Below are 19,033 nucleotides of genomic sequence, written 5' to 3'. Positions count from 1 at the left end.
TTTGGGCTTTTGTCCCTGATGAAAGTAGTTAAAGGTCATGCATGGGACCTAAAAATGCCAACACTCCAATGAGTGGAAGAGCAAGGCCTCATCAGTACAGAACCTTTTGTGCTTTAGGGATGAATATGCAATCAGTACAGTGTAGGGCCATCACTTCACCAAACACTGTAGCCCCTTGGGCAACCCTAGCTTCTTTGAGTACACAGCTCCTACTAAGTCTCCGGTCTTGCCTGGGATGCAGCAGCAGCAAGAAATCCACCTGTGATGTGCCCCTCAACCTCTTTTCTGTAAGGTATTCTTCACTCCTCTCACAACCTGGATGGCTCCTTCTGCACCAGGGTCACATACAAGGCTCCAGCCCTCTCTATACTAGAGCCAAAAATACCAGAGAGAACTGAATGATAAGAAGTTCTGTATCTAAAGACCTTCAAGGTTCATACTTTTCTCCTAAATATATAGCCACTGCTTGGTTTAAGCACGTCTAAAGAAGTATTTCAGGTTCTTCTTGCAGAAAAAAAAAGCAAACCCTTGAAGTCGTACACCCATGCAAAGGAAATATATTTGCTCTTTGGGCAATATTTAAGAGTTATAATATTTTTTGTAAAAAATATAAAATTCTAGAGTACCTCTTTTCATTTTTTGATGCTACTGGGCAGTCACTGGTCCTGAATGCACTCTGCACATTTTAAGTTCATCATTTGACACCCCTTGCAGACACCTATGCACCATTATGAAATCACATCACTCATGATGGTATTGGAACTGCACATTGCATGCTGTGAAGAGCCATATTTGATTTTGCATGAGGACATGGCATTTTTTGAATCAACCCTAACTTTCTTCCCAAAATGCTGTCTAAGAGATGCCTGGACTTTAACACAAACTCCCTAGGCCAGATAGTGCATATGCCCACTAAAGGGAGAAACATATTGGACCTGGTCCTCACAAGTATGGGAGAACACTGCACCCTCTCCCTACCTCTTCAGTGTTGTGTCCTGTCTGGTGAGGTCAAACCACAAAGCTGTCTCCCTCAACATTAAAACCAGCTTTGTAACCTCAGTAAACCCAGTTTCAGTTAGGAACTATTCCAAGGCAAACTACCTCTTAGTAAGTGATGACCTGTTTTGGCTATGTCCTAAACCTTAAAGGCAGTACACACAAAGGTGCACTTAACTGGTTGTAAATGGAGTCACACTCAGAGCCAGAATATATAACAAATCTACTGACCAACAAATTTAGCTCCAACTTCATTCTCCAACAGCCGCACCCCAGGAAATGCCATCAGCCATAACCCTGCCAACTATTAATAGGGAGCATGTACTCACTAAGGCAAAGAACAGAGCCTTAGTGGACCCCAATAATATCCCAGGATGCCTCCTAAACAGCCTGAAATGTGACTTATCAGGACCACTTTAGTAGCTATTCAAACACAGCCTCCAAACAGGCTTTGTGTCACATGACTGGAGAACTGTACTGGTCATTCCTCTGCACAATAGCAGACCATCAATCCCGGGAACTACACACACAATAGTCTGACTAGTCTCATGGAAAGAACTATCATGGAAATGATTAACAAATACATAGGAAGTTTTCAGACACTGGACCCAACACAGTTTGGTTTTGTCAATGGGAGGTCATGCCTACTAAATCTGGTGGACTTCTTTGAGAATGTTACCAAGGCAGTGGATGAGGGCACATCTGTGCATAATGCCCACTTGGGCATTGTTAACAAATTCACAGAATTAGGCTTAAACCCCTATGTACTGCAGTGGATAGCCAAATGGCTCACAGATAGGACACATGAAGTTAGGATTGTGGAGACCACCTCCAGAAAGAGGCCCAAAGTCCCTCAGGGCACTGTGCTGGGTCTGCTCATGTCTGGCATCTACTTCATAAAAGTCAAGGCCAATAAGGGTTGACCAAGTTTGCAGCTGATTGCAATCATGTAATCCCCCAAAAGACACAAACATCTTACAGAAAGGTCTAACACAGACAAATGACTGGTAGCAAAGCCATGGCTTAAAATTCAGTGGTAAGAAGTACATAATAGTGCCTTTTGGGAAGCCAGCAACCCTAGGAAACTACCTCATTGGTACCCCCCCCCCCCCAGACTACAACCAGTAATATGGGGCTTTGAAACATTTGTAGACAACCTGGCTTTCGACCAACATATGTCTAAGGAAGTAAGAAGATCCTTCTAAGCTTCTGAATTTATAAGTAAGGACATGTCATCCAGGTCCAGGGAGGTCATTGCACTGTTGTATTCAGCCTTCATTAGACCCATCATTGAGTTCAACCCCCGCTTTGGTATGTACCTGACTAGGCACATGCAACAACTGGAACATCCACAGAGGTTCCTCACAAAAAGAATACAAGGCATAAACAAAATGTCCTATGAAAATCATCTCAAAGCCTTATCTTTGTACTCTGTTTCCTGGGAGGTGATCTATGCTTGGCATACAGGGCTTCCATGGACCCTGCTCTGATGGACATTCTGCAGATCTGGAAAACAAACCATATCAGAACTACCAGATCTAAGGACTTAAAACTTTGATTGCAGTATAAGTAGAACATGTTGGGAGGATAGGTATGTGTAATACTGAATTTCCATTCTCTACAGCAGGCTTCCCATCCATGTGAAGCAAAGCCTTTCCCTAACCCCATTCAAGTGTAACCTGGACCAGTGGATGGGGAAAAAAAGTTATGTGCCTACCATAACGTTCCATGTTTGTTGTCCTTTATTTCGCCTTCCTTCTTGCTGGTTGGGTTCAGAGACTATCTTCAGCTCCGACTCGGCCGATTTACTATAGCTCGAGAGCTTTTACTAGCTCGAGGCTACCCCTTATTCCCAACATACCTAGTGGCAGCTACCCAGATCTCGTTTGTAACAGCCCACACTAGATATATGTAGTAAAAAACTATTTTTTTACTAAGCTTTTATACATCAAGGTAGGAAGAAAAGAGGAAAGGACAATGTAAGGTTAACTAACCTGGTATGTCAGCAGGAAACTCAGCCAGTGTAACCAATAAAGAACTCCTCTCAAACCTCCAGGAAGAGGGAAGGGGGGGAGATGTAAGAAGGAAGGTGAGATGAAGGACAACAAACATGGAACATTATGGTAGGTACATAACGTCTTTGTTATGTTGTCCCATCTCACCTTCGTTCTTGCTGGTTGGGACCGCGTCCCCAGCACCTAGTTCTCAGGTGGCTCACTGGAACAAATATTTCAGGACTGTGGAACCAAAGGATGCCCTATTCCAGGAGACCACATCCACTTTGTAATGAGAGATAAAGGTATGAGTATTTGCCCATGTTGCTGCTGCACAGATTGAATCTAAAGGCAATTTAGCTTGGAAGGCAACAGAGGTGGCTAAAGCCCTGGTTGAATGTCCTCTGGGTCTTCCTGGAAGCGTCTTTTTACGCAAACCATATAAATAAGTGATTGTGTCTGACAGCCATTTTGATAAAGTCACTTTAAAAACTGGATAACTTTGCTTATTATCAGCAAAGGATATGAACAATTGGTCTGATTTTCTGAGGTCTTTGATCCTGTGTAAATAAAAACGTAATTGTCTATGAACATCCAATTGGTGTAATCTATACCCTGTGTTGTTGCCATAATTGGGGAAGAACACAGGAAGCTCAATGGACTGATTTAAGTTATACTCAGAACAAACCTTTGGCAAGAAAGAAGGATTGGTCCTTGGAGAGAGAGACTATCTGTGAGAAAAATGAGATATGGCGGGCGAATAGACAAAGCATGTAATTCAGAAACCCATCTAGCTGAGGTTATAGCAACCAAGAAATGGGTTTTCCAAGACAGAAAGTTCAAGGGGCAAGATGCTGCTGTTTCAAAAGGGGGCAGAACCATTGAAGCTTAAACCAAGTTTAGGTCCGGGGGGGGTTCTCTTACCGGGGGCCGAAAAAGTGTTGTACCTCGTAAGAATGCTCTGCACAACTTATGGGACATAATGTTTGAACCCAAGTCTCCTACATGAAAATTGGAGATGGCAGCCAGTTGGACCCTAATAGTAGCTGCAGCTGTCCCTTTTTCGAAGGTTTCAGCTAGAAAGTCAAGAATCTTGTGAACAGGGGCCATAAGAGGATCAATGTTAATCTATAAGAACTAGAAATAAAGCTGCTCCATGACTCACTAAAGAGACTAGACACAAAATCTTATTAAGAAATAAGATCAGGTGTAAATGGAGAAACACTAAATACCCAACTGATCACCAGAACTATAAACAGATGAGAAATGCCACAAAAAAATCAATACTCCTTGACAAAAAAAAAAATACTACTTTAAACTCCAGCACAAGCATCAACAAAACCCACAAACTTTCTGGTCAGCTATAAAAAGACTTTTACACCCAGGCCACTCCAAGACTCCAACCCCATCAGGTCTTTCCCTAAACACTCCCAATGAGATTGCTGAAGCTTTCAATACCTTCTTTACAGAAACTGTCCAATCTCTTGCAAACTCCTTACTACCTGTTAGCTCAACCTTCCCATCACCCCTGACTAGCACACCCCCTACCTTTCATTTAAAGCCAGTTCCTACATCCCTCATCTATACCCTACTTACCAAACTTAAACCATGTACCCCATCAGCCGATCTCCTACCAGCTGAATACATGCAAATCGCAGCAAAAGTAATTGCCTATCCTATTTCCATACTTATTAATAGAACCATTACCAAAGGCTCCATCCCATCTCTCTGGAAAATCTCTCTCATAATCCCACTTCACAAGGGTGGTAACTCAACCGAACTTTCTAACTTTCGTCCCATAGCCCTACTCTCTCCTCTACCCAAAATTATGGAAAAATGCATCCACCAACAACTAATTGATCACCTTCTCCAAAATAACCTACTATCAGACTGTCAGCATGGTTTTAGGCCTTTCCATAGTACTACTACTGCTCTCTTATCCTTCTCTGACTGCCTTAACAAACATAGTAACAATAATAAGCTCTCTGCTGCACTCTTTATTGACCTCTCTAAAGCCTTTGATATGGTGAACCATCAAATACTTCTAGACATACTAAAATCACTCACTCAACTCACAGGCACTACAGTGGTTCAAGTCCTATTTAGAAAATAGACAGCAAGCTGTCCTCTGGGACAATAACCTTTCCACTCATCTTCCTATTACTCTTGGGGTTCCGCAAGGCTCTATCCTGGGACCTCTCCTTTTCTCTATATTCATTAACGATCTAAATATAAATATTCCTCAAGCCACCTGCATTCAATATGCAGACAATTCTACACTAGTGTGTACTGCCACCTCATCAGCTGAGCTCCAAACCATTACTCAAACTGTATTTAACTCCGTTGAAAAATGGTTCCTACAACATTGCCTCCTACTAAATGCAAAAAAACTAAATTATTGCTATTTACTCCAACACTAAAGTCCTCCCCAATTGATCTCACTGTTAAGTCCAACAATGGTACTGTCATTGCTCCTGACCCAACCACCAAACTATTAGGCGTAACAATTAATCAAAACCTTAACTTTGACTCACATATTAACACAATTATTAAAACTGTTAACAGAAAACTTGGCTCTCTCTCTACAGGATAAAATCTTTCCTTACCCCTGAAGACAGAACCCCCATTGCCCACACCCACCTAATCTCTGCCCTCTTCTATGCCTCACCCATTTATACTAATATTTCCAAAAGTAACCTCAATAAACTGGCAATCTCTTATAACAACATTGCCAGGTTTGCCACTGGCTCACCATTTAGAACTCACCATTGTCTAAATCTCAAACAGCTAGGATGGTTAGAACTGCATAACCAGCTACAATTTCAACAACTTACTATCACCCATAAGATACTCTATAATCCCAACAATACTCCTATTCTCAGTTGCCTAATCTCCCCCTATAGAAATCTTACTACCCTTCGCTCAGCAAATAAATTATTAGTAACCATCCAGAAATCCTATAAAGCAGGAGACTCTCTTTTCTCTAATCCTGTGGGGAAGATTTGGAATAGGCTTCCTAGCAACCTAGCATTACTTTCATCATTACCACTCTTCAAATATCAACTAAAATGGCTCCTTAAAACACAATGGCTATGCCCATGCAGTAACCCTGATTAACACTAACTGTACAGTATTACTGTTTTTCCACCCTCCCACAATCACCTAGTGGGATTACTAAGCCTCCTTTACTCTAATTTCTAGTGTTCTCTTTTCTATGAACTACCCCGTAGTATGTACATTGGAACCTTACCCCTGCTCCTGGCACTTGTATTTCAACTTTGTATGTATGCTAACTATTCTACTTGAGTGTATAATTATGAACAAACTTAATAATTAGTTTGAGTCTTTCTTTCTTTCCTACTCTTCTACATGTCAGTTATCAAACCCTAAACTAAAGATATATGCTTCTAGAACTACTGTATTGCTAGACCTTGTACACTAGATTCTTTTTGATGTTAGTTTCTACAATGTTAGCCTCCAGCAATAATGTATTCAACGTTTTATTTTTATGTTTGTTTTCTTTTCATTTTTTACTCCTGTGACATTAGCTTAATTTGGGAGCTTATCTCCCCGGGCCTCTACTGAAAATGGGCATGTATCCAGTTAGACTAGCCCAGTCAACAAATGTAAAATAAAAAAAATAAAAAATAAAAATGTTATTATTTTTGGTCCAGTAAGAGAACCTCTTCCATTTGCTAGTGTAAATCCTCCTAGTAGTGGGCTTGTGGGAGGACAATAGGATGTGTTGTACAGCAGGGGAAATGTTTTGGAGCCTGGCTAGGACTGGAAGTGAAGTAACCAAGCAGTCAGCTTGAGAGTTTGAAGGGATGGGTGAAGCCTGAATGACTGATGCGTCAGGAGGTCCGGAACTGGGTCCAGTATCCAAGGCTCCAGTTGAAGGTGATGGCGAAGAAATGGAAACCATATCTGACAAGGCCAGTAAGGAGCAATGAGGAGGAGTTTGCAACCCAACGATTTTGCTTTCTGAAGTACCTTTGGAATGAGAGGGAAGGGTGGAAAAGCATTGAGTAGCCCCGGAGGCCAATAGTGAACAAGTGCATCCCTGGGTGACTGTCCCGGAGGGGGAACTAGGGTGAAGTAGCTGCTGCATTTGTTGTTTAGGTGAGTGGCAAAAAGATCGCAGCGTGGCTGACCCCATTTGCAGAAAATTAAGTCTGCAACTTCTTGCTTCAGGGACCACTTGTGATGCATAAGGATAGCCCTGCTGAGCCTGTCCACTATCACATTGGATTTTCCGGGAATGTGCGTTGCAGTCAGAAAACATTGGGAAGACATTGTCCATTGCCATATTCAAAGTGCCTTCTGACACAAGGGGTAAGATCTGGTTCCACCCTGCTTGTTGATGTACCATACCACTGACATATTGTCTGTCTGGACTGCAGTGGTCTCTGTAGGTACAGAGTCTTGAACTGCTTGCAACGCCAGAAGCACTGCTCTCATCTCTAGAACATTGATGTGCAAATGGTACTCATGAGGTTGCCACGTTCCTTGGACAGTCCATCCCAGATAATGCCCCCCACACCCTATCTGGGAAGCATCCATGGTCACCATGGCTACCAGATGCGGGCCTAGAAAGGGTCTGCCCAGAGTCACCTGGGGGGAGACCAGCCACCACAGTAGGTCCTTTTTGCAAGATTCTGTGATCAAGATCATGTGTAACATGGGCAATTCCTGGAAAGACCGCTAAGCGAAAAGAAGCCACTGTAGAATCTGCACGTGGAAGTGTGCTAAAAGAACTAGCATAATAGCTGTGGCCATTGAGCCCAATACTTGTAAGACTTGTCTTTCCTGAACTCTTGTCTTCTTTATGAGAAAGAAAACTTGCTGATGAATGGCTGACACCCTGTCTTGAGGCAGTTTTGCTATCATGCTTCTTGTATCTAAATCTGCCCCTATAAAGGTAATAGACTGACAAGGCAACAAGGCAGATTTTTCATAGTTTATAGTGATGCCTAACTGGGAACAAGTTTGGATTGTGTAGTCCCATGCTTTGATTAGTTGATGCTCGGTGGTAGCAGTGAGGAGCCAGTCGTCTAGATATGGAAACACCTGGAATCCTAGATGCCTCAGGTGAGCCATGACCACTGCCATACACTAACACCCTGGGAGCTGTGGTGAGACCAAAGGGCAGGTCCCTGAATTGATAATGACTGGCTCCCAGCCTGAAGCGTAGGAATCTCCTGGATTGCCTGTCCATTTTTATATGGTAGTACGCATCCTGGAAATCTATGGAGCACATCCAATTGTCCTGACCCAAGAAAGGAAGAATGGACTGCAGTGTCACCATCCAGAACTTGGTCTTTTTTACCGACTGGTTTAGCTTGCTGAGATCCAAGATTGGTCTCCAGTCCCCTGTCTTTTTTGGAACTAAAAAGAACCTTGAGTAAGTTCCGAATCCAGTTTGGTCTGCAGGGACTTCCTGGATGGCCCTTTTTTTCTAGCAATCTTTGAATCTCTAGGACTGCATGATCCTGAAGAGTGGGTGGAACATCTGGGATAGAACGTCTTTCTTTTGAGGGGGACTGAGAAAAGGAATTTTGTAGCCCCTGGATATTATCAACAGTACCCATGTTTCTCTTATAATAGATTGCCAGGCTGCTGGGTATAGTGAAAGTCTGCCCCCGACTGCCTCCAGTGGTGGACAGCCAGGCCTCCCTTCAGTAGTCCTGGAAGGGCCTAGCAAAGAAAGTATCTCTGTCGCCCTGGTGTTGCGGACCCCCTCTGCCACGAGGGTGGAGTCTTCCATTGTTGTTTCCCCCTCTGCCCTGGGGGAAAAAATCACCACGTGTCAGGCGAAGATCCCTGGGATTTTTGGAACCACATTTTTCCACTCTTCTGACCTTTGGGATATGGTCTAGATGGAGTGGAAAAACAGACTCCTACGGCAGAGAGAGTCTTGCCATTCTGTTCACACCTGGTGAGAGTCTTTTACCTGAGGCCCGAACAAGGACGAGCCATCAAAGGGGGTGTTGGTAAACGAAGACTTAAAAGGTTCTGCAAATTGACAAAGGCGCATCCAGGAGTGTCTGCATAAAGCTACTCCGGTACCTGCTGTCCTACTTGCTCCATCTGCTGCATAAGAAATGAGGCTCATGGAGGAGTTAACCACGGAGGTCAAGGTTGCAAGCTGAGAAGCTGCCCTGTTCACAACTCCCTCAGCTGTAGGATCTTGCAGGGTATCTCCTAGCTCCTTCAGGAGATCCCTTTGAAGTCATGTGAAGTGTGACAAGTAATTCAGCGATCTGAGAGTAAAGGTCACTGAAGAAAACATATGCTTCCCATATCTGTCCATTGTATGAGACTCTTTGTTTGGCAGCTGGACAGATGAAGACGTTTCCGCAAGTTCCTTCTTGGTGGCTGCTGCCACCACCATGGCATCAACAGGGACCCCTTTGGATAGGAAAGACTTATCTTATGGTGCTGTAATAAATTTGTTAGGTCTCTTTGGGGGTCTATATTGCAACACTGAATGCTTAAAACAGCGAACGATGTTACATCGACACATTTTCAGCGAAAGCTGAAAATGTCGAATCCACAGAACAGCGATTTCTTTCCTAGGGAAAGAAATCTCTGTTCCAACCCCCACAAAAAAAAAAAAAAAACATTACACACTTCCAAACACATACACACATACCCAATCCTAATTATACCCCCCAAAAAAACAGTAAACAACTAAATATGCATATGCACATAACCCAACCATACATTTAACAAAAAAAAAAACAGTAAACATTTTAAACTATATGCACTTACCTTAACCCGCACCCTAACCCTAAGGTCAGTAACTCTCGCACATTTACATAAACAGCTCCAAGCACATGCACACTTACCTTAACCCTAATTCTACCCCCCCAAAACAAAAGTAAACAACTGAAAACAAACTCAACCGTACTTCTAATACAAAATATAAAACAGTAAACACTTTCATACATATGCACTTACCTTAACCCACACCCTAACCCTAAGGTCAGTAACTGTTGCACAATCACGCTTGGGAGCTATAGAAGGGACCACACTACACTTCAGAACACGGCAAAACAACGAAGCGGTCAAGCAACTTCTTTCCCAGGGAAAGAATTTGCTGAACAGCCGCTTCGCTGTTTTGCCTGTTCGCTCTACATGTGTTGATGAAAACACATTAGACATAATGCGTTTTCATTGTACTCATAGGAACCACTTCTTGGAACTGGTTCCCATGGTTTCTGAAGCACTCCATGCCTTTCGACTCACTACAGACAAAAGTGGGTCAAAAGGCGGAGACACCCAAGAGGTGGAGGGTCGGGAACCAAATGTGTCCAGGTATATAGACTCGTCTTCAGAAGGGGCTAGGGACTTCCAGCCACTCCTCTGTGTAAGGATTTTCAAGATATCTGTAAAGGAGACATCCTCAGATGGGGACTGTGGGGACCCTTCCGACTCATCCAAATCCATATCCAAAGTGATAGACTCAGGGGAGTCTAGATGCTTCCTTTTACACTTCTTCTGATGGACCCCCTCCGAATGTTCGAGGGAGGTTTCTGAAGAAGTGGGTCACCCAATGGGGCGTCCTGGGGCACAGGTTCCCTACACTTGTCAGGAGGAGGGACAAAGGCACCGAGGGAGAAGGAGTCAATGGAGCAATGATCCCGAATCGAAGGAGCCGCCGGCTCCAAACAGCCCGGAGATCTCCTTCGAACCGGGAGCAAAGGCTCCGAGGCCAATATAGGAGCTAAGCTCACCTGCACTGAAACTCTGAGAGGGAGAGCGGGGTCATACAAGGGTCCAATGCCACTTCCCCTCTCGGAGCCAGCGAGAGAGCTTTGGCACCCATATCCCTCGAGGAACTGAGACATCGAGGAGATTGGAGCGGTCGGCGGAACCGATAAAGGAGAAGTAAATGGAACCAATGGTTCCACCACCACCACCTCCATGCAATCCAGCTCCGAGATCAAGAGCCGGAGGACGAATTTATGGAGAAGTTAGGAGGACCGAAGGAGCCAAATCCTTATGGGCTGGGCGCGAAAGTAATTTAGCAAGTGCCTGTGACTTGAGGAGCTTGTTGACCACTCTCTCCACGTCATGATCTGAAAGTCTGGAGGACCAAGAGGAGTGTGAAGAACAGTGACTGCCCACTCCAGGTTGCAGCAGAGGAGATTGTGTAGCAGAGCATACCGCCTCCAAAGACGGAGACCTTGATCTCTTATGGATCTGGACTGGCTCCAAGGACACAGATGGAGCCGCCGGAGACTTAGCTTTGTCAGAGCCAATGCTGAGGGCCAAGAGAGCCGAAGGCTTCTCAGTGATTTTTGTCTGTTCCATGCTCGGAACCGATGGCTTGAAGTGTTTCTCAGATACTTTGGCTGGCTGAGGACCCTGACATGAGGCATCATGAGGGTTTTTCAAGAGGCCACGTAAAATAAGCTTATTTTTTTCTCTCCTGCAGGACTCTGGAACTGAAAGTATGACAGAGCAAGAGTCCTGCAGGTGAACAGCCTCTAAACAATAAATGCAACTCGTGTGCCTATCCGTAAGGGACATTTTCTGGCAACACGAGTCGCATTTTTTAAACCCAGAGGGTTTCGACTCTTTGGACATAGTGAGCACTAGTCAGGAAAAAATTTCACAGAGAAAACAAACTATCACCAACACCCTACAGGTAGAAGCAAACAGGCTGATAACAAAAAAGGAAAAACCTTATTTATATATATATATATATATATATATATATAAATATATATATATATATATATTCTCCCGATGGGAGAAACGGGTGAGGAAACGGAATAACCCTCTAATTTAAACGGGCTCTAAAGGGTAAGAAAGGCCTGAATAGAAAAAAACAATATCCAAAAAACACCACAACAAGCAGAGAAACAGGTCGTTAGACTAATGGGGGAAGATACACACTATAACGAGTCAATATATCCAGTAAATATATGAAAAAGTAGCAATAACTACAAAATAACACAAAGTACTTAGCCTGAGCCAGTAGTAGCAACCTTGACGCTGCAAGCGGCAAACAAGATCTGGGTAGTTGCCGCTAGGCATGTTGGGATAAGGGGTAGCCTCGAGCCAGTAAAAGCTCTCGAGCTATAGTAAATTGGCTGAGTCGGAGCCAGGGATCGGCTCCGAACCCAACCAGCAAGGACGAAGGCGAGATGAGACAACATAACATCAGAAATTCATACCAGTTCTGGCAGCTATGTCTCTAATGAACAGAGAGAGTAGTTAAATCATGCCCTAGCTAACATATACCCCTTAAAACACACTAAGGCACAAAACTTCTGGGATGCATTTTGTTTATCTCATTACATCCGAGTGACACCTCCAGGTGCATCTGCAGTTACCTCCTACTGCTCCTCTAGGCGTCAGATATTACTTGTTCATACTTGCATTAATAATTCCAAAACCATGCTACATACAAGGTATCAGAATATTTTATTTTGAAGCATAAATGATGTCAAACACAATTGTGTTGATATTAACCTCTGTCAATGAGTATTTGCTAGAATTGTAAGGTGATAACTTAATTTTTAAAAGCTCAGGCCACACCCACTAGGAGTTAAAGGTATACACTCAAAAGAGTTGTACTGGAGGGAATGAGATGGCTAGGTTTATAAGGGCCCCAGTTGTTATTAAGCCTTGTTCACTCCTATGAACCTGTAAGTTCACTCTGAAGCAGTCTGCACACTTGGTACCCCGTTTTTGAGAAAGCTCTAATGTAGGACAAATATTCTGAACAAGTAAGATGGTTATAAAGCATTAAACATTTCTTGTAAAGCACAGTACTATACAGAAAAAGTTTAAAAATGTTTTTCTTCCTTTGCCAAAGGCAGGTTAGGCAAAACAACGCAATTTCAAAGCAAGCTATGTAATTCTGATTAGAACATAGCAATCAGATATTCCTCATGGAGATCACCCCACATTCCACTATCATCTGCAGCCATCTTCAAAAGAATCCCAGTTCAGAATATCTGGTTGGGGGGGGCACCAATTCTATCATATCTGTAACTCACTACAGTCTGGATAAGATATGTAAGTCCTTCTAAAATGGATCTATTATGCCTGTTTGACCCTGTATAGCTTAGAACATAATTTGCCAGTAATAATTTTGTGAAATTGTATCTCATGTACACATATTCCCACAAGTACTCAAGGCTATACAGAATATGAGCAAACATTGCACATACTAAAAATAAGTACTTTTCTACTGTGCAACTCTCATTTGGGAAGCTTCATTCTCAAACTCCCTTACTTTCTTTTTCTCATCCCAAAGCCACTCCAGCTCAGAGAAATGCAGCATACATCAAAACTCTGCCTCATTCTTTCTCAATGATGCTGCAACCTCAGACAACAAAAAAGTGTACATTTTGAGCAACAATACACTTGTGCAGTAAAGCTTGAGCAAGTGTGCTACAAGTGATCATCTATCAAGCACTCTCGTGTAAATCTTCTACGAACTAACCCACAGTCCACATCCAATCACAAGCTACTATGTGGCATGCAAAAGCCTCATAAAAGGTTTGGTGCACAGATATCTATAACAGCACCAGATCACTGACATTTGGCTGAAGGTTGTTTCCCCATACTCTCTCTTAGTACTTGCAAATCTGCTACCTAGCAAGTACTGAGAGAGGGTTTGGGGAAATAGGCTTCAAACTAAGAAAATATCACCAATCTGGTATTGTAATAAATACCACCTTGGGTCCCCTGAATAGAGGCTACTAGTCTAGTGGGACTAACCCAGTCAACAAAGGATAAATAAAAAATAAAAGGAGGTGGAATTTGTTTTTCTTGGAAGAGCAGTCTCCACCTTGTTTACTTCCCATAAAAGCTGTCTCCAGTGTGAAAGAAGTAAGGAAGGGAGGGCGTGACAACCCTTCATTTACAGACATTCCTTCAGTGGTGTTGACAACATAATTGGTAAGAAAGCTCTCCACTGAGTGCCACTGGATGATAGGAGCTACAAAAACTACTGTCCTTCTGATTGATAGACATTTATATATCTGGTGTTGTCATTTGGTCCCCAAATAAATGATTGATATTTAAAAAAATGCAAAGGGGTGTTACCACTGAGAGCTCTATACTTTGTGTATAGTTTGCTAAGGGGGATTATCAACTGAATTAGTAACTAATAGCTCAGGAACTATACTGACTCCCCTCACCATGTACAGTAACAACAGGAAAACTGGCTTGGCAGTAGGATAGTCAGTGCCTTACAGACAGGGTTAACAAGTCTCTGTTGGCTACCTACATTACACACAGGTGGTTCAAAACTGTGTGAAGATGCTTCCTCACAAGGATTGCTATGAAGTTGGATTTGTGCAGCAGCTTGTACAGCCATTGTGATAAGTGCACAAAACTGTAGCTAAGAAAGACGTAGGACACTTTCAGAAACAGTAAGTCTAGTCTCTAGAGGAGGTAATATTAAACAGCAAAATGTGAGCTGTTTGTAGATTTTTTTTATACTTTTTGAAGCAATAACTAGGGAATCCAGCTGTGTGCTCCAATGAAATATTTTTAGACTAAATAAATACAAAGTAAAATTTAATGAAAAAGTAATGGCTAATGTAATAGAGCCTCAGTAAAAGTTACTGTAAATTAAAGCTATGATGGATAGTAAGTAAACATAAACCTTTAAAAATGGTGCAGATGGTTATTCTATTCTATTTTTGTTCATTGACTGAAATGTTCAAATGGGCAGAACCTATTTACAGTGAAGGCCCAGGGAGAAATGCTCCAGACACACAAGATTTAATAAGAAAACATTGTGACATACACATACATTCTTGTTTGATTTGTATAATTATTTAAACTGTAAATGTTTTTTGTATTATTTTTGAAGATTGTAAAATTGTTTTTAAAATGTTTTGCAATACTTTGGAGCTTTTCTCCCCGGGCCTCTGCTGAGATTGGTCTCCCACCCAGTCGGACCTTCCCAGTAGTCAAATGTCAATAAATAAATGAAGAGAAAAGACACCCACAAAGCAAAAGTTGAAGAAATAAAGATTCACGATATTTAGGCAGAGACAACAGAGCTTTGATTTTTACCAGATTTTCCACCTACATCTTAGTCCCTGATTCTGTTAAGATTTGTCTCTGATTTGTTGAGAGCTACGCGTGATTCAGTATTTACCATGGATGTCAGTTTAAAAGATTCTTAACACTAAATGAGTGACAGAAACTTTCAGTGTGGAACAATGAGGAAGAGGACATTTTAACACTTAAAATGAGGAACTTTACTGGTAATGAGGTGCACTGGAGAGGTATCCATCAACCCCCCCCCCCAAAATAATTGGTCACCTAATTAGCATAATGTTGAATACAGAGTAGCATATCTAGTGAGATCGATACTGCTAAATACACTTTGTGGAGATTTATCTACTTTCTAAACTGATTTCTTTCCAAGGTGTGTGGCTATTTTTTTACAGAATGCTTTTAGTTTAACATTAAGGATGGATTGCAATGCCCATTACTTCCATTGTTTTATCTGTTTGCATTTTCTTTACCACTTACTGTTGGCATAGCCCATGTGTATCAGTTATTTGTCTACATTACAAAGGTTTGTAAAGAATGCTACCTGACATAATTGTGTAGATTTTATTTTATGGGAATTTGAGCACTTATTTCAAAAGAGTGTAAGGGGCGGCCACGGTGGTGCAGCGGTTAGCATTGCTGCCTCACAGCAAGGGGTTCTCTGGTTCGATCCTTGGCCTGGGTGCCTTCTGTGCAGAGTCTGCATGTCCTCCCTGTGGTCGTGTGGGTTTCCTCTGGGCGCTCAGGTTTCCTCCCACATCCCAAAGACATGCTGTAGGTGGACTGGACACTATAAATTGGCCCTAAGTGTGAGTGTGTGCACCTTCTGTGGAAGGTTGGGTGCCGGGCTGGCAACGTGACACTGTAAAACTCCACTGCCAATCCTGAGCAGACAGGTGATCCACTATGGCGACCCCTAACCGGGAAAAGCCAGAAGAAGATTTCAAAAGAGTGTAAGCAGGGTAAGTGGCTAGACTTATAAAGGCCCTAGTGGTTGTTAGCCTAGTAACAACCTATGAACCTATAACTCTTCCCACTTTGAGTAGGACTGTGGGATACTACTCAGAAACACAAGCTTAAGACGACATTATGCATAACATAGTAACACATTATTACATAACCAGTAGACTTTACTGAAATATTTTGCAAAAACTATAGCGCTCAAAGTCATTTGTTTTTGCTTCTAATAAAAGGAAATGTAACAAACAATCCTCTCTCTCTACATTATTGGTGCTGCCAGTCTGTTGGTCATTTAGTCTGCTTTCCTAAACAGCTTCTTTAGTTTGTGTAAATGAAAATTTGCATCAAGGGATAAATCCCTGAATAGAGGAAAACAATATATAAAATTGGTATATATTTTGAAGGGGCAAGTCAAGCCTTAAACTTTATCTATGTACTTACACAATAGGTGCAGTTGAGAGGTTTGGTTGAATATTGGTGAAAGTTTAGCATCAATCATTCTCATTATGTTTGATGGGAAAGAAATTTGTGGAATTTAATAGATCCACCCCTTCTGATCATATACTAGAGCAAGATATGCAGGTTTGCTTTAAAACATTGCACTGTGCTTGTTTACTAGAATCTATATACATTTTTTCTGTGAAATTACTGTGAACTATTCTGTTGCTTACATTTCTGTATTTTTTTGTTTGTGAAATGCTTTGAATTTCACTCTGGCTGAGCCTGAAATTGGTCAGTACTAATCAACGCTTTACCCCAGTAAAGAAATATAGATAAATAAATAAATAAATATACATGGGTAACCAGCAGCACCACAGCATGTTCACGTGCCATTTACAAAGGTGGAAAACAGAAGTAGGCTGCACACAGAGTCTTGTAGAACACACAATTATTGGCAGATAGAAGGAGGTAGAATTATCCCAACTGACAGCCTGTCATCTGCCTTTAAGGTAGGTATTAAACCTTTGGGTAGTATCAGCAGATGCACCAGTCGCAAACGATCTGCTTAGGAGTTTCTGACTCAAGACAACAGTGCCACTGCTGCATTCAACCTTGTATAGTTATTTTAGTTATACTCAGAAGAACTGTGTCATTCCCAAGACCAGAATCAAATCCATGTTGACAGGTGAACAACAGATTGTAAGAGATAATATAATGACAGACCTTGTAATGCATACCTGTTTACAAGGAGGCCACAGAAGTTGACATGCTGGTTATTATAAACTGCAGCTGGCAGGATCATCCTTATGTAATTGGATTATGATCACTAAGAGTCTGGGAATGTATTTTTCAATCTACGGTGGCTTATAAGAAAGCAGAGAGGGAAGTAGATGGATGTATCACACATTTTTTTAAAAACTTGGGTAGCAGGAAAAGACTTCGGTTAAGGTAAACTAGGACACACAGAAGAGCGAGTGGGAGACTGCAAGCTATGGTACAAAAATGAATTGCTGTAAGAAGTACTGTTAAGTACGATATATTCAAAATGGACACTGAAATTTTCAGCTATTTCTACAGAACTCAGGAGGGGAAATTAATTAATCTCTTCTGAGTTATCAAAGTATAACAGGCACCACATCCATGATTAGAATTGTTTTGGAGTGTTTCTTTTGAAGGGCAGTAAAGTACACTTTCACCATTTAGTAGGAAGGCCTTGGTGTGATTCCTAGTCTCATTAAATCAGATCCTACTCTTCCTCCATTGAGTTTGAACTCTGATCCTCTCATGCTTATTCTACCAGGACAGCCATCCCGTACAAGCCATCAGTCAGTCCTCATCCAGGGCTCCCTGCCTTCTTCCAGCACCTCACCAGACCATCCCACTGATGAGGTTCCTAAGAAGAGTACGTACAAAAGGAGGCACCTAGATTCCCCTCAGGACTCTATCACTGAAAATACAGACTTCAGTGAAGGGGAGTGGTTCCCTCAGATCTCCACCTGACAATGTCTCCTTTAGGGTGATACTGGACCTTCTTACAGAGGTGCATGGTCTTCTGATACCCATTTCCAGGAGAAGTCAGTGTTTCTGGAAGAGTTGGGGCTGGCCTGGCTACATTTTGGGTGGTGCCTCCATTTGATGGACCTTCTCACGCTGAGCATGGAAGGAACCAGATACAATGGAACCTATACCTAAGAGGCCAGGCAAATGTTTAGCTCCTCACAAAGATAGGGCCCACTGGAGCAAGGGAGTGCCTATATATAATCCAAAAACAAGGAAGAAACCACGATGCAACCATGATGCAGCACAAAAAGAACGACACTTGTAATAAGATTAAGCACTTTTCGTTTATTACAATGAATAAACTTCTTCAGATAAAAACTACTACACATAGGCAACATTTAAATACGACCACTAAAAGTAAGTCAATTATCCAATTAACTTCTTAAAATGAAAGCACTCATTCCAAACATAAGCTAGTATAAAAGACACGCATACTATATATTAAAAAAGCAATTATATTAATAATGTCAGCAGTGCACCGCTACAAATGAAACTGTAAAAAACGAACAATAACATTTTTACACTATGTAGGCTTAGGTATTTCTGAATGAATTGGATGCCAAGGTCATTAGGTATCATGGTAAACAGTGATTGAATGTCCATTGTGACAAAGGCTAAATCTTGTAAATCAGTCATGCTACCCACACAACCATAGAGGTCTGTTAGAAATTGTTTAGAGTCCTTTAAAGCAAATGAGTCCAAACTGATCACAGGGCATAGATACTTCTCTACATGCAGAGATAAGGGCTCTGGAACCCAACCACCCCCTGCTACTATAGGCCTCATAGGTGGTTTATAAGAATCTTTATGAATTTTGGGAAGTCCTTGAATAATAGGAATTAGCGGATTATTAACACTCAAAAAATCAAACATTTCCCTCGAAATAAGGCCAGTTCTACTAATATCAATCAAATCATTCTTAACCGTTGATATATATATATATGTGTGTGTGTGTGTATATATATATATATATATATATATATATATATATATATATATCTAGGTTCATACTAGGCTATCTGCCCTAGGGCATTTATAAGCCTAGG

Source organism: Protopterus annectens, chromosome 7.part0, assembly GCF_019279795.1.
Source record: "Protopterus annectens isolate FY-2018-M chromosome 7.part0, PAN1.0, whole genome shotgun sequence".
NCBI classification, from domain to species: Eukaryota; Metazoa; Chordata; order Ceratodontiformes; family Protopteridae; genus Protopterus; species Protopterus annectens.
The sequence above is the reverse complement of the archived record's forward strand: the minus strand, read 5'-3'. Positions refer to the sequence as shown.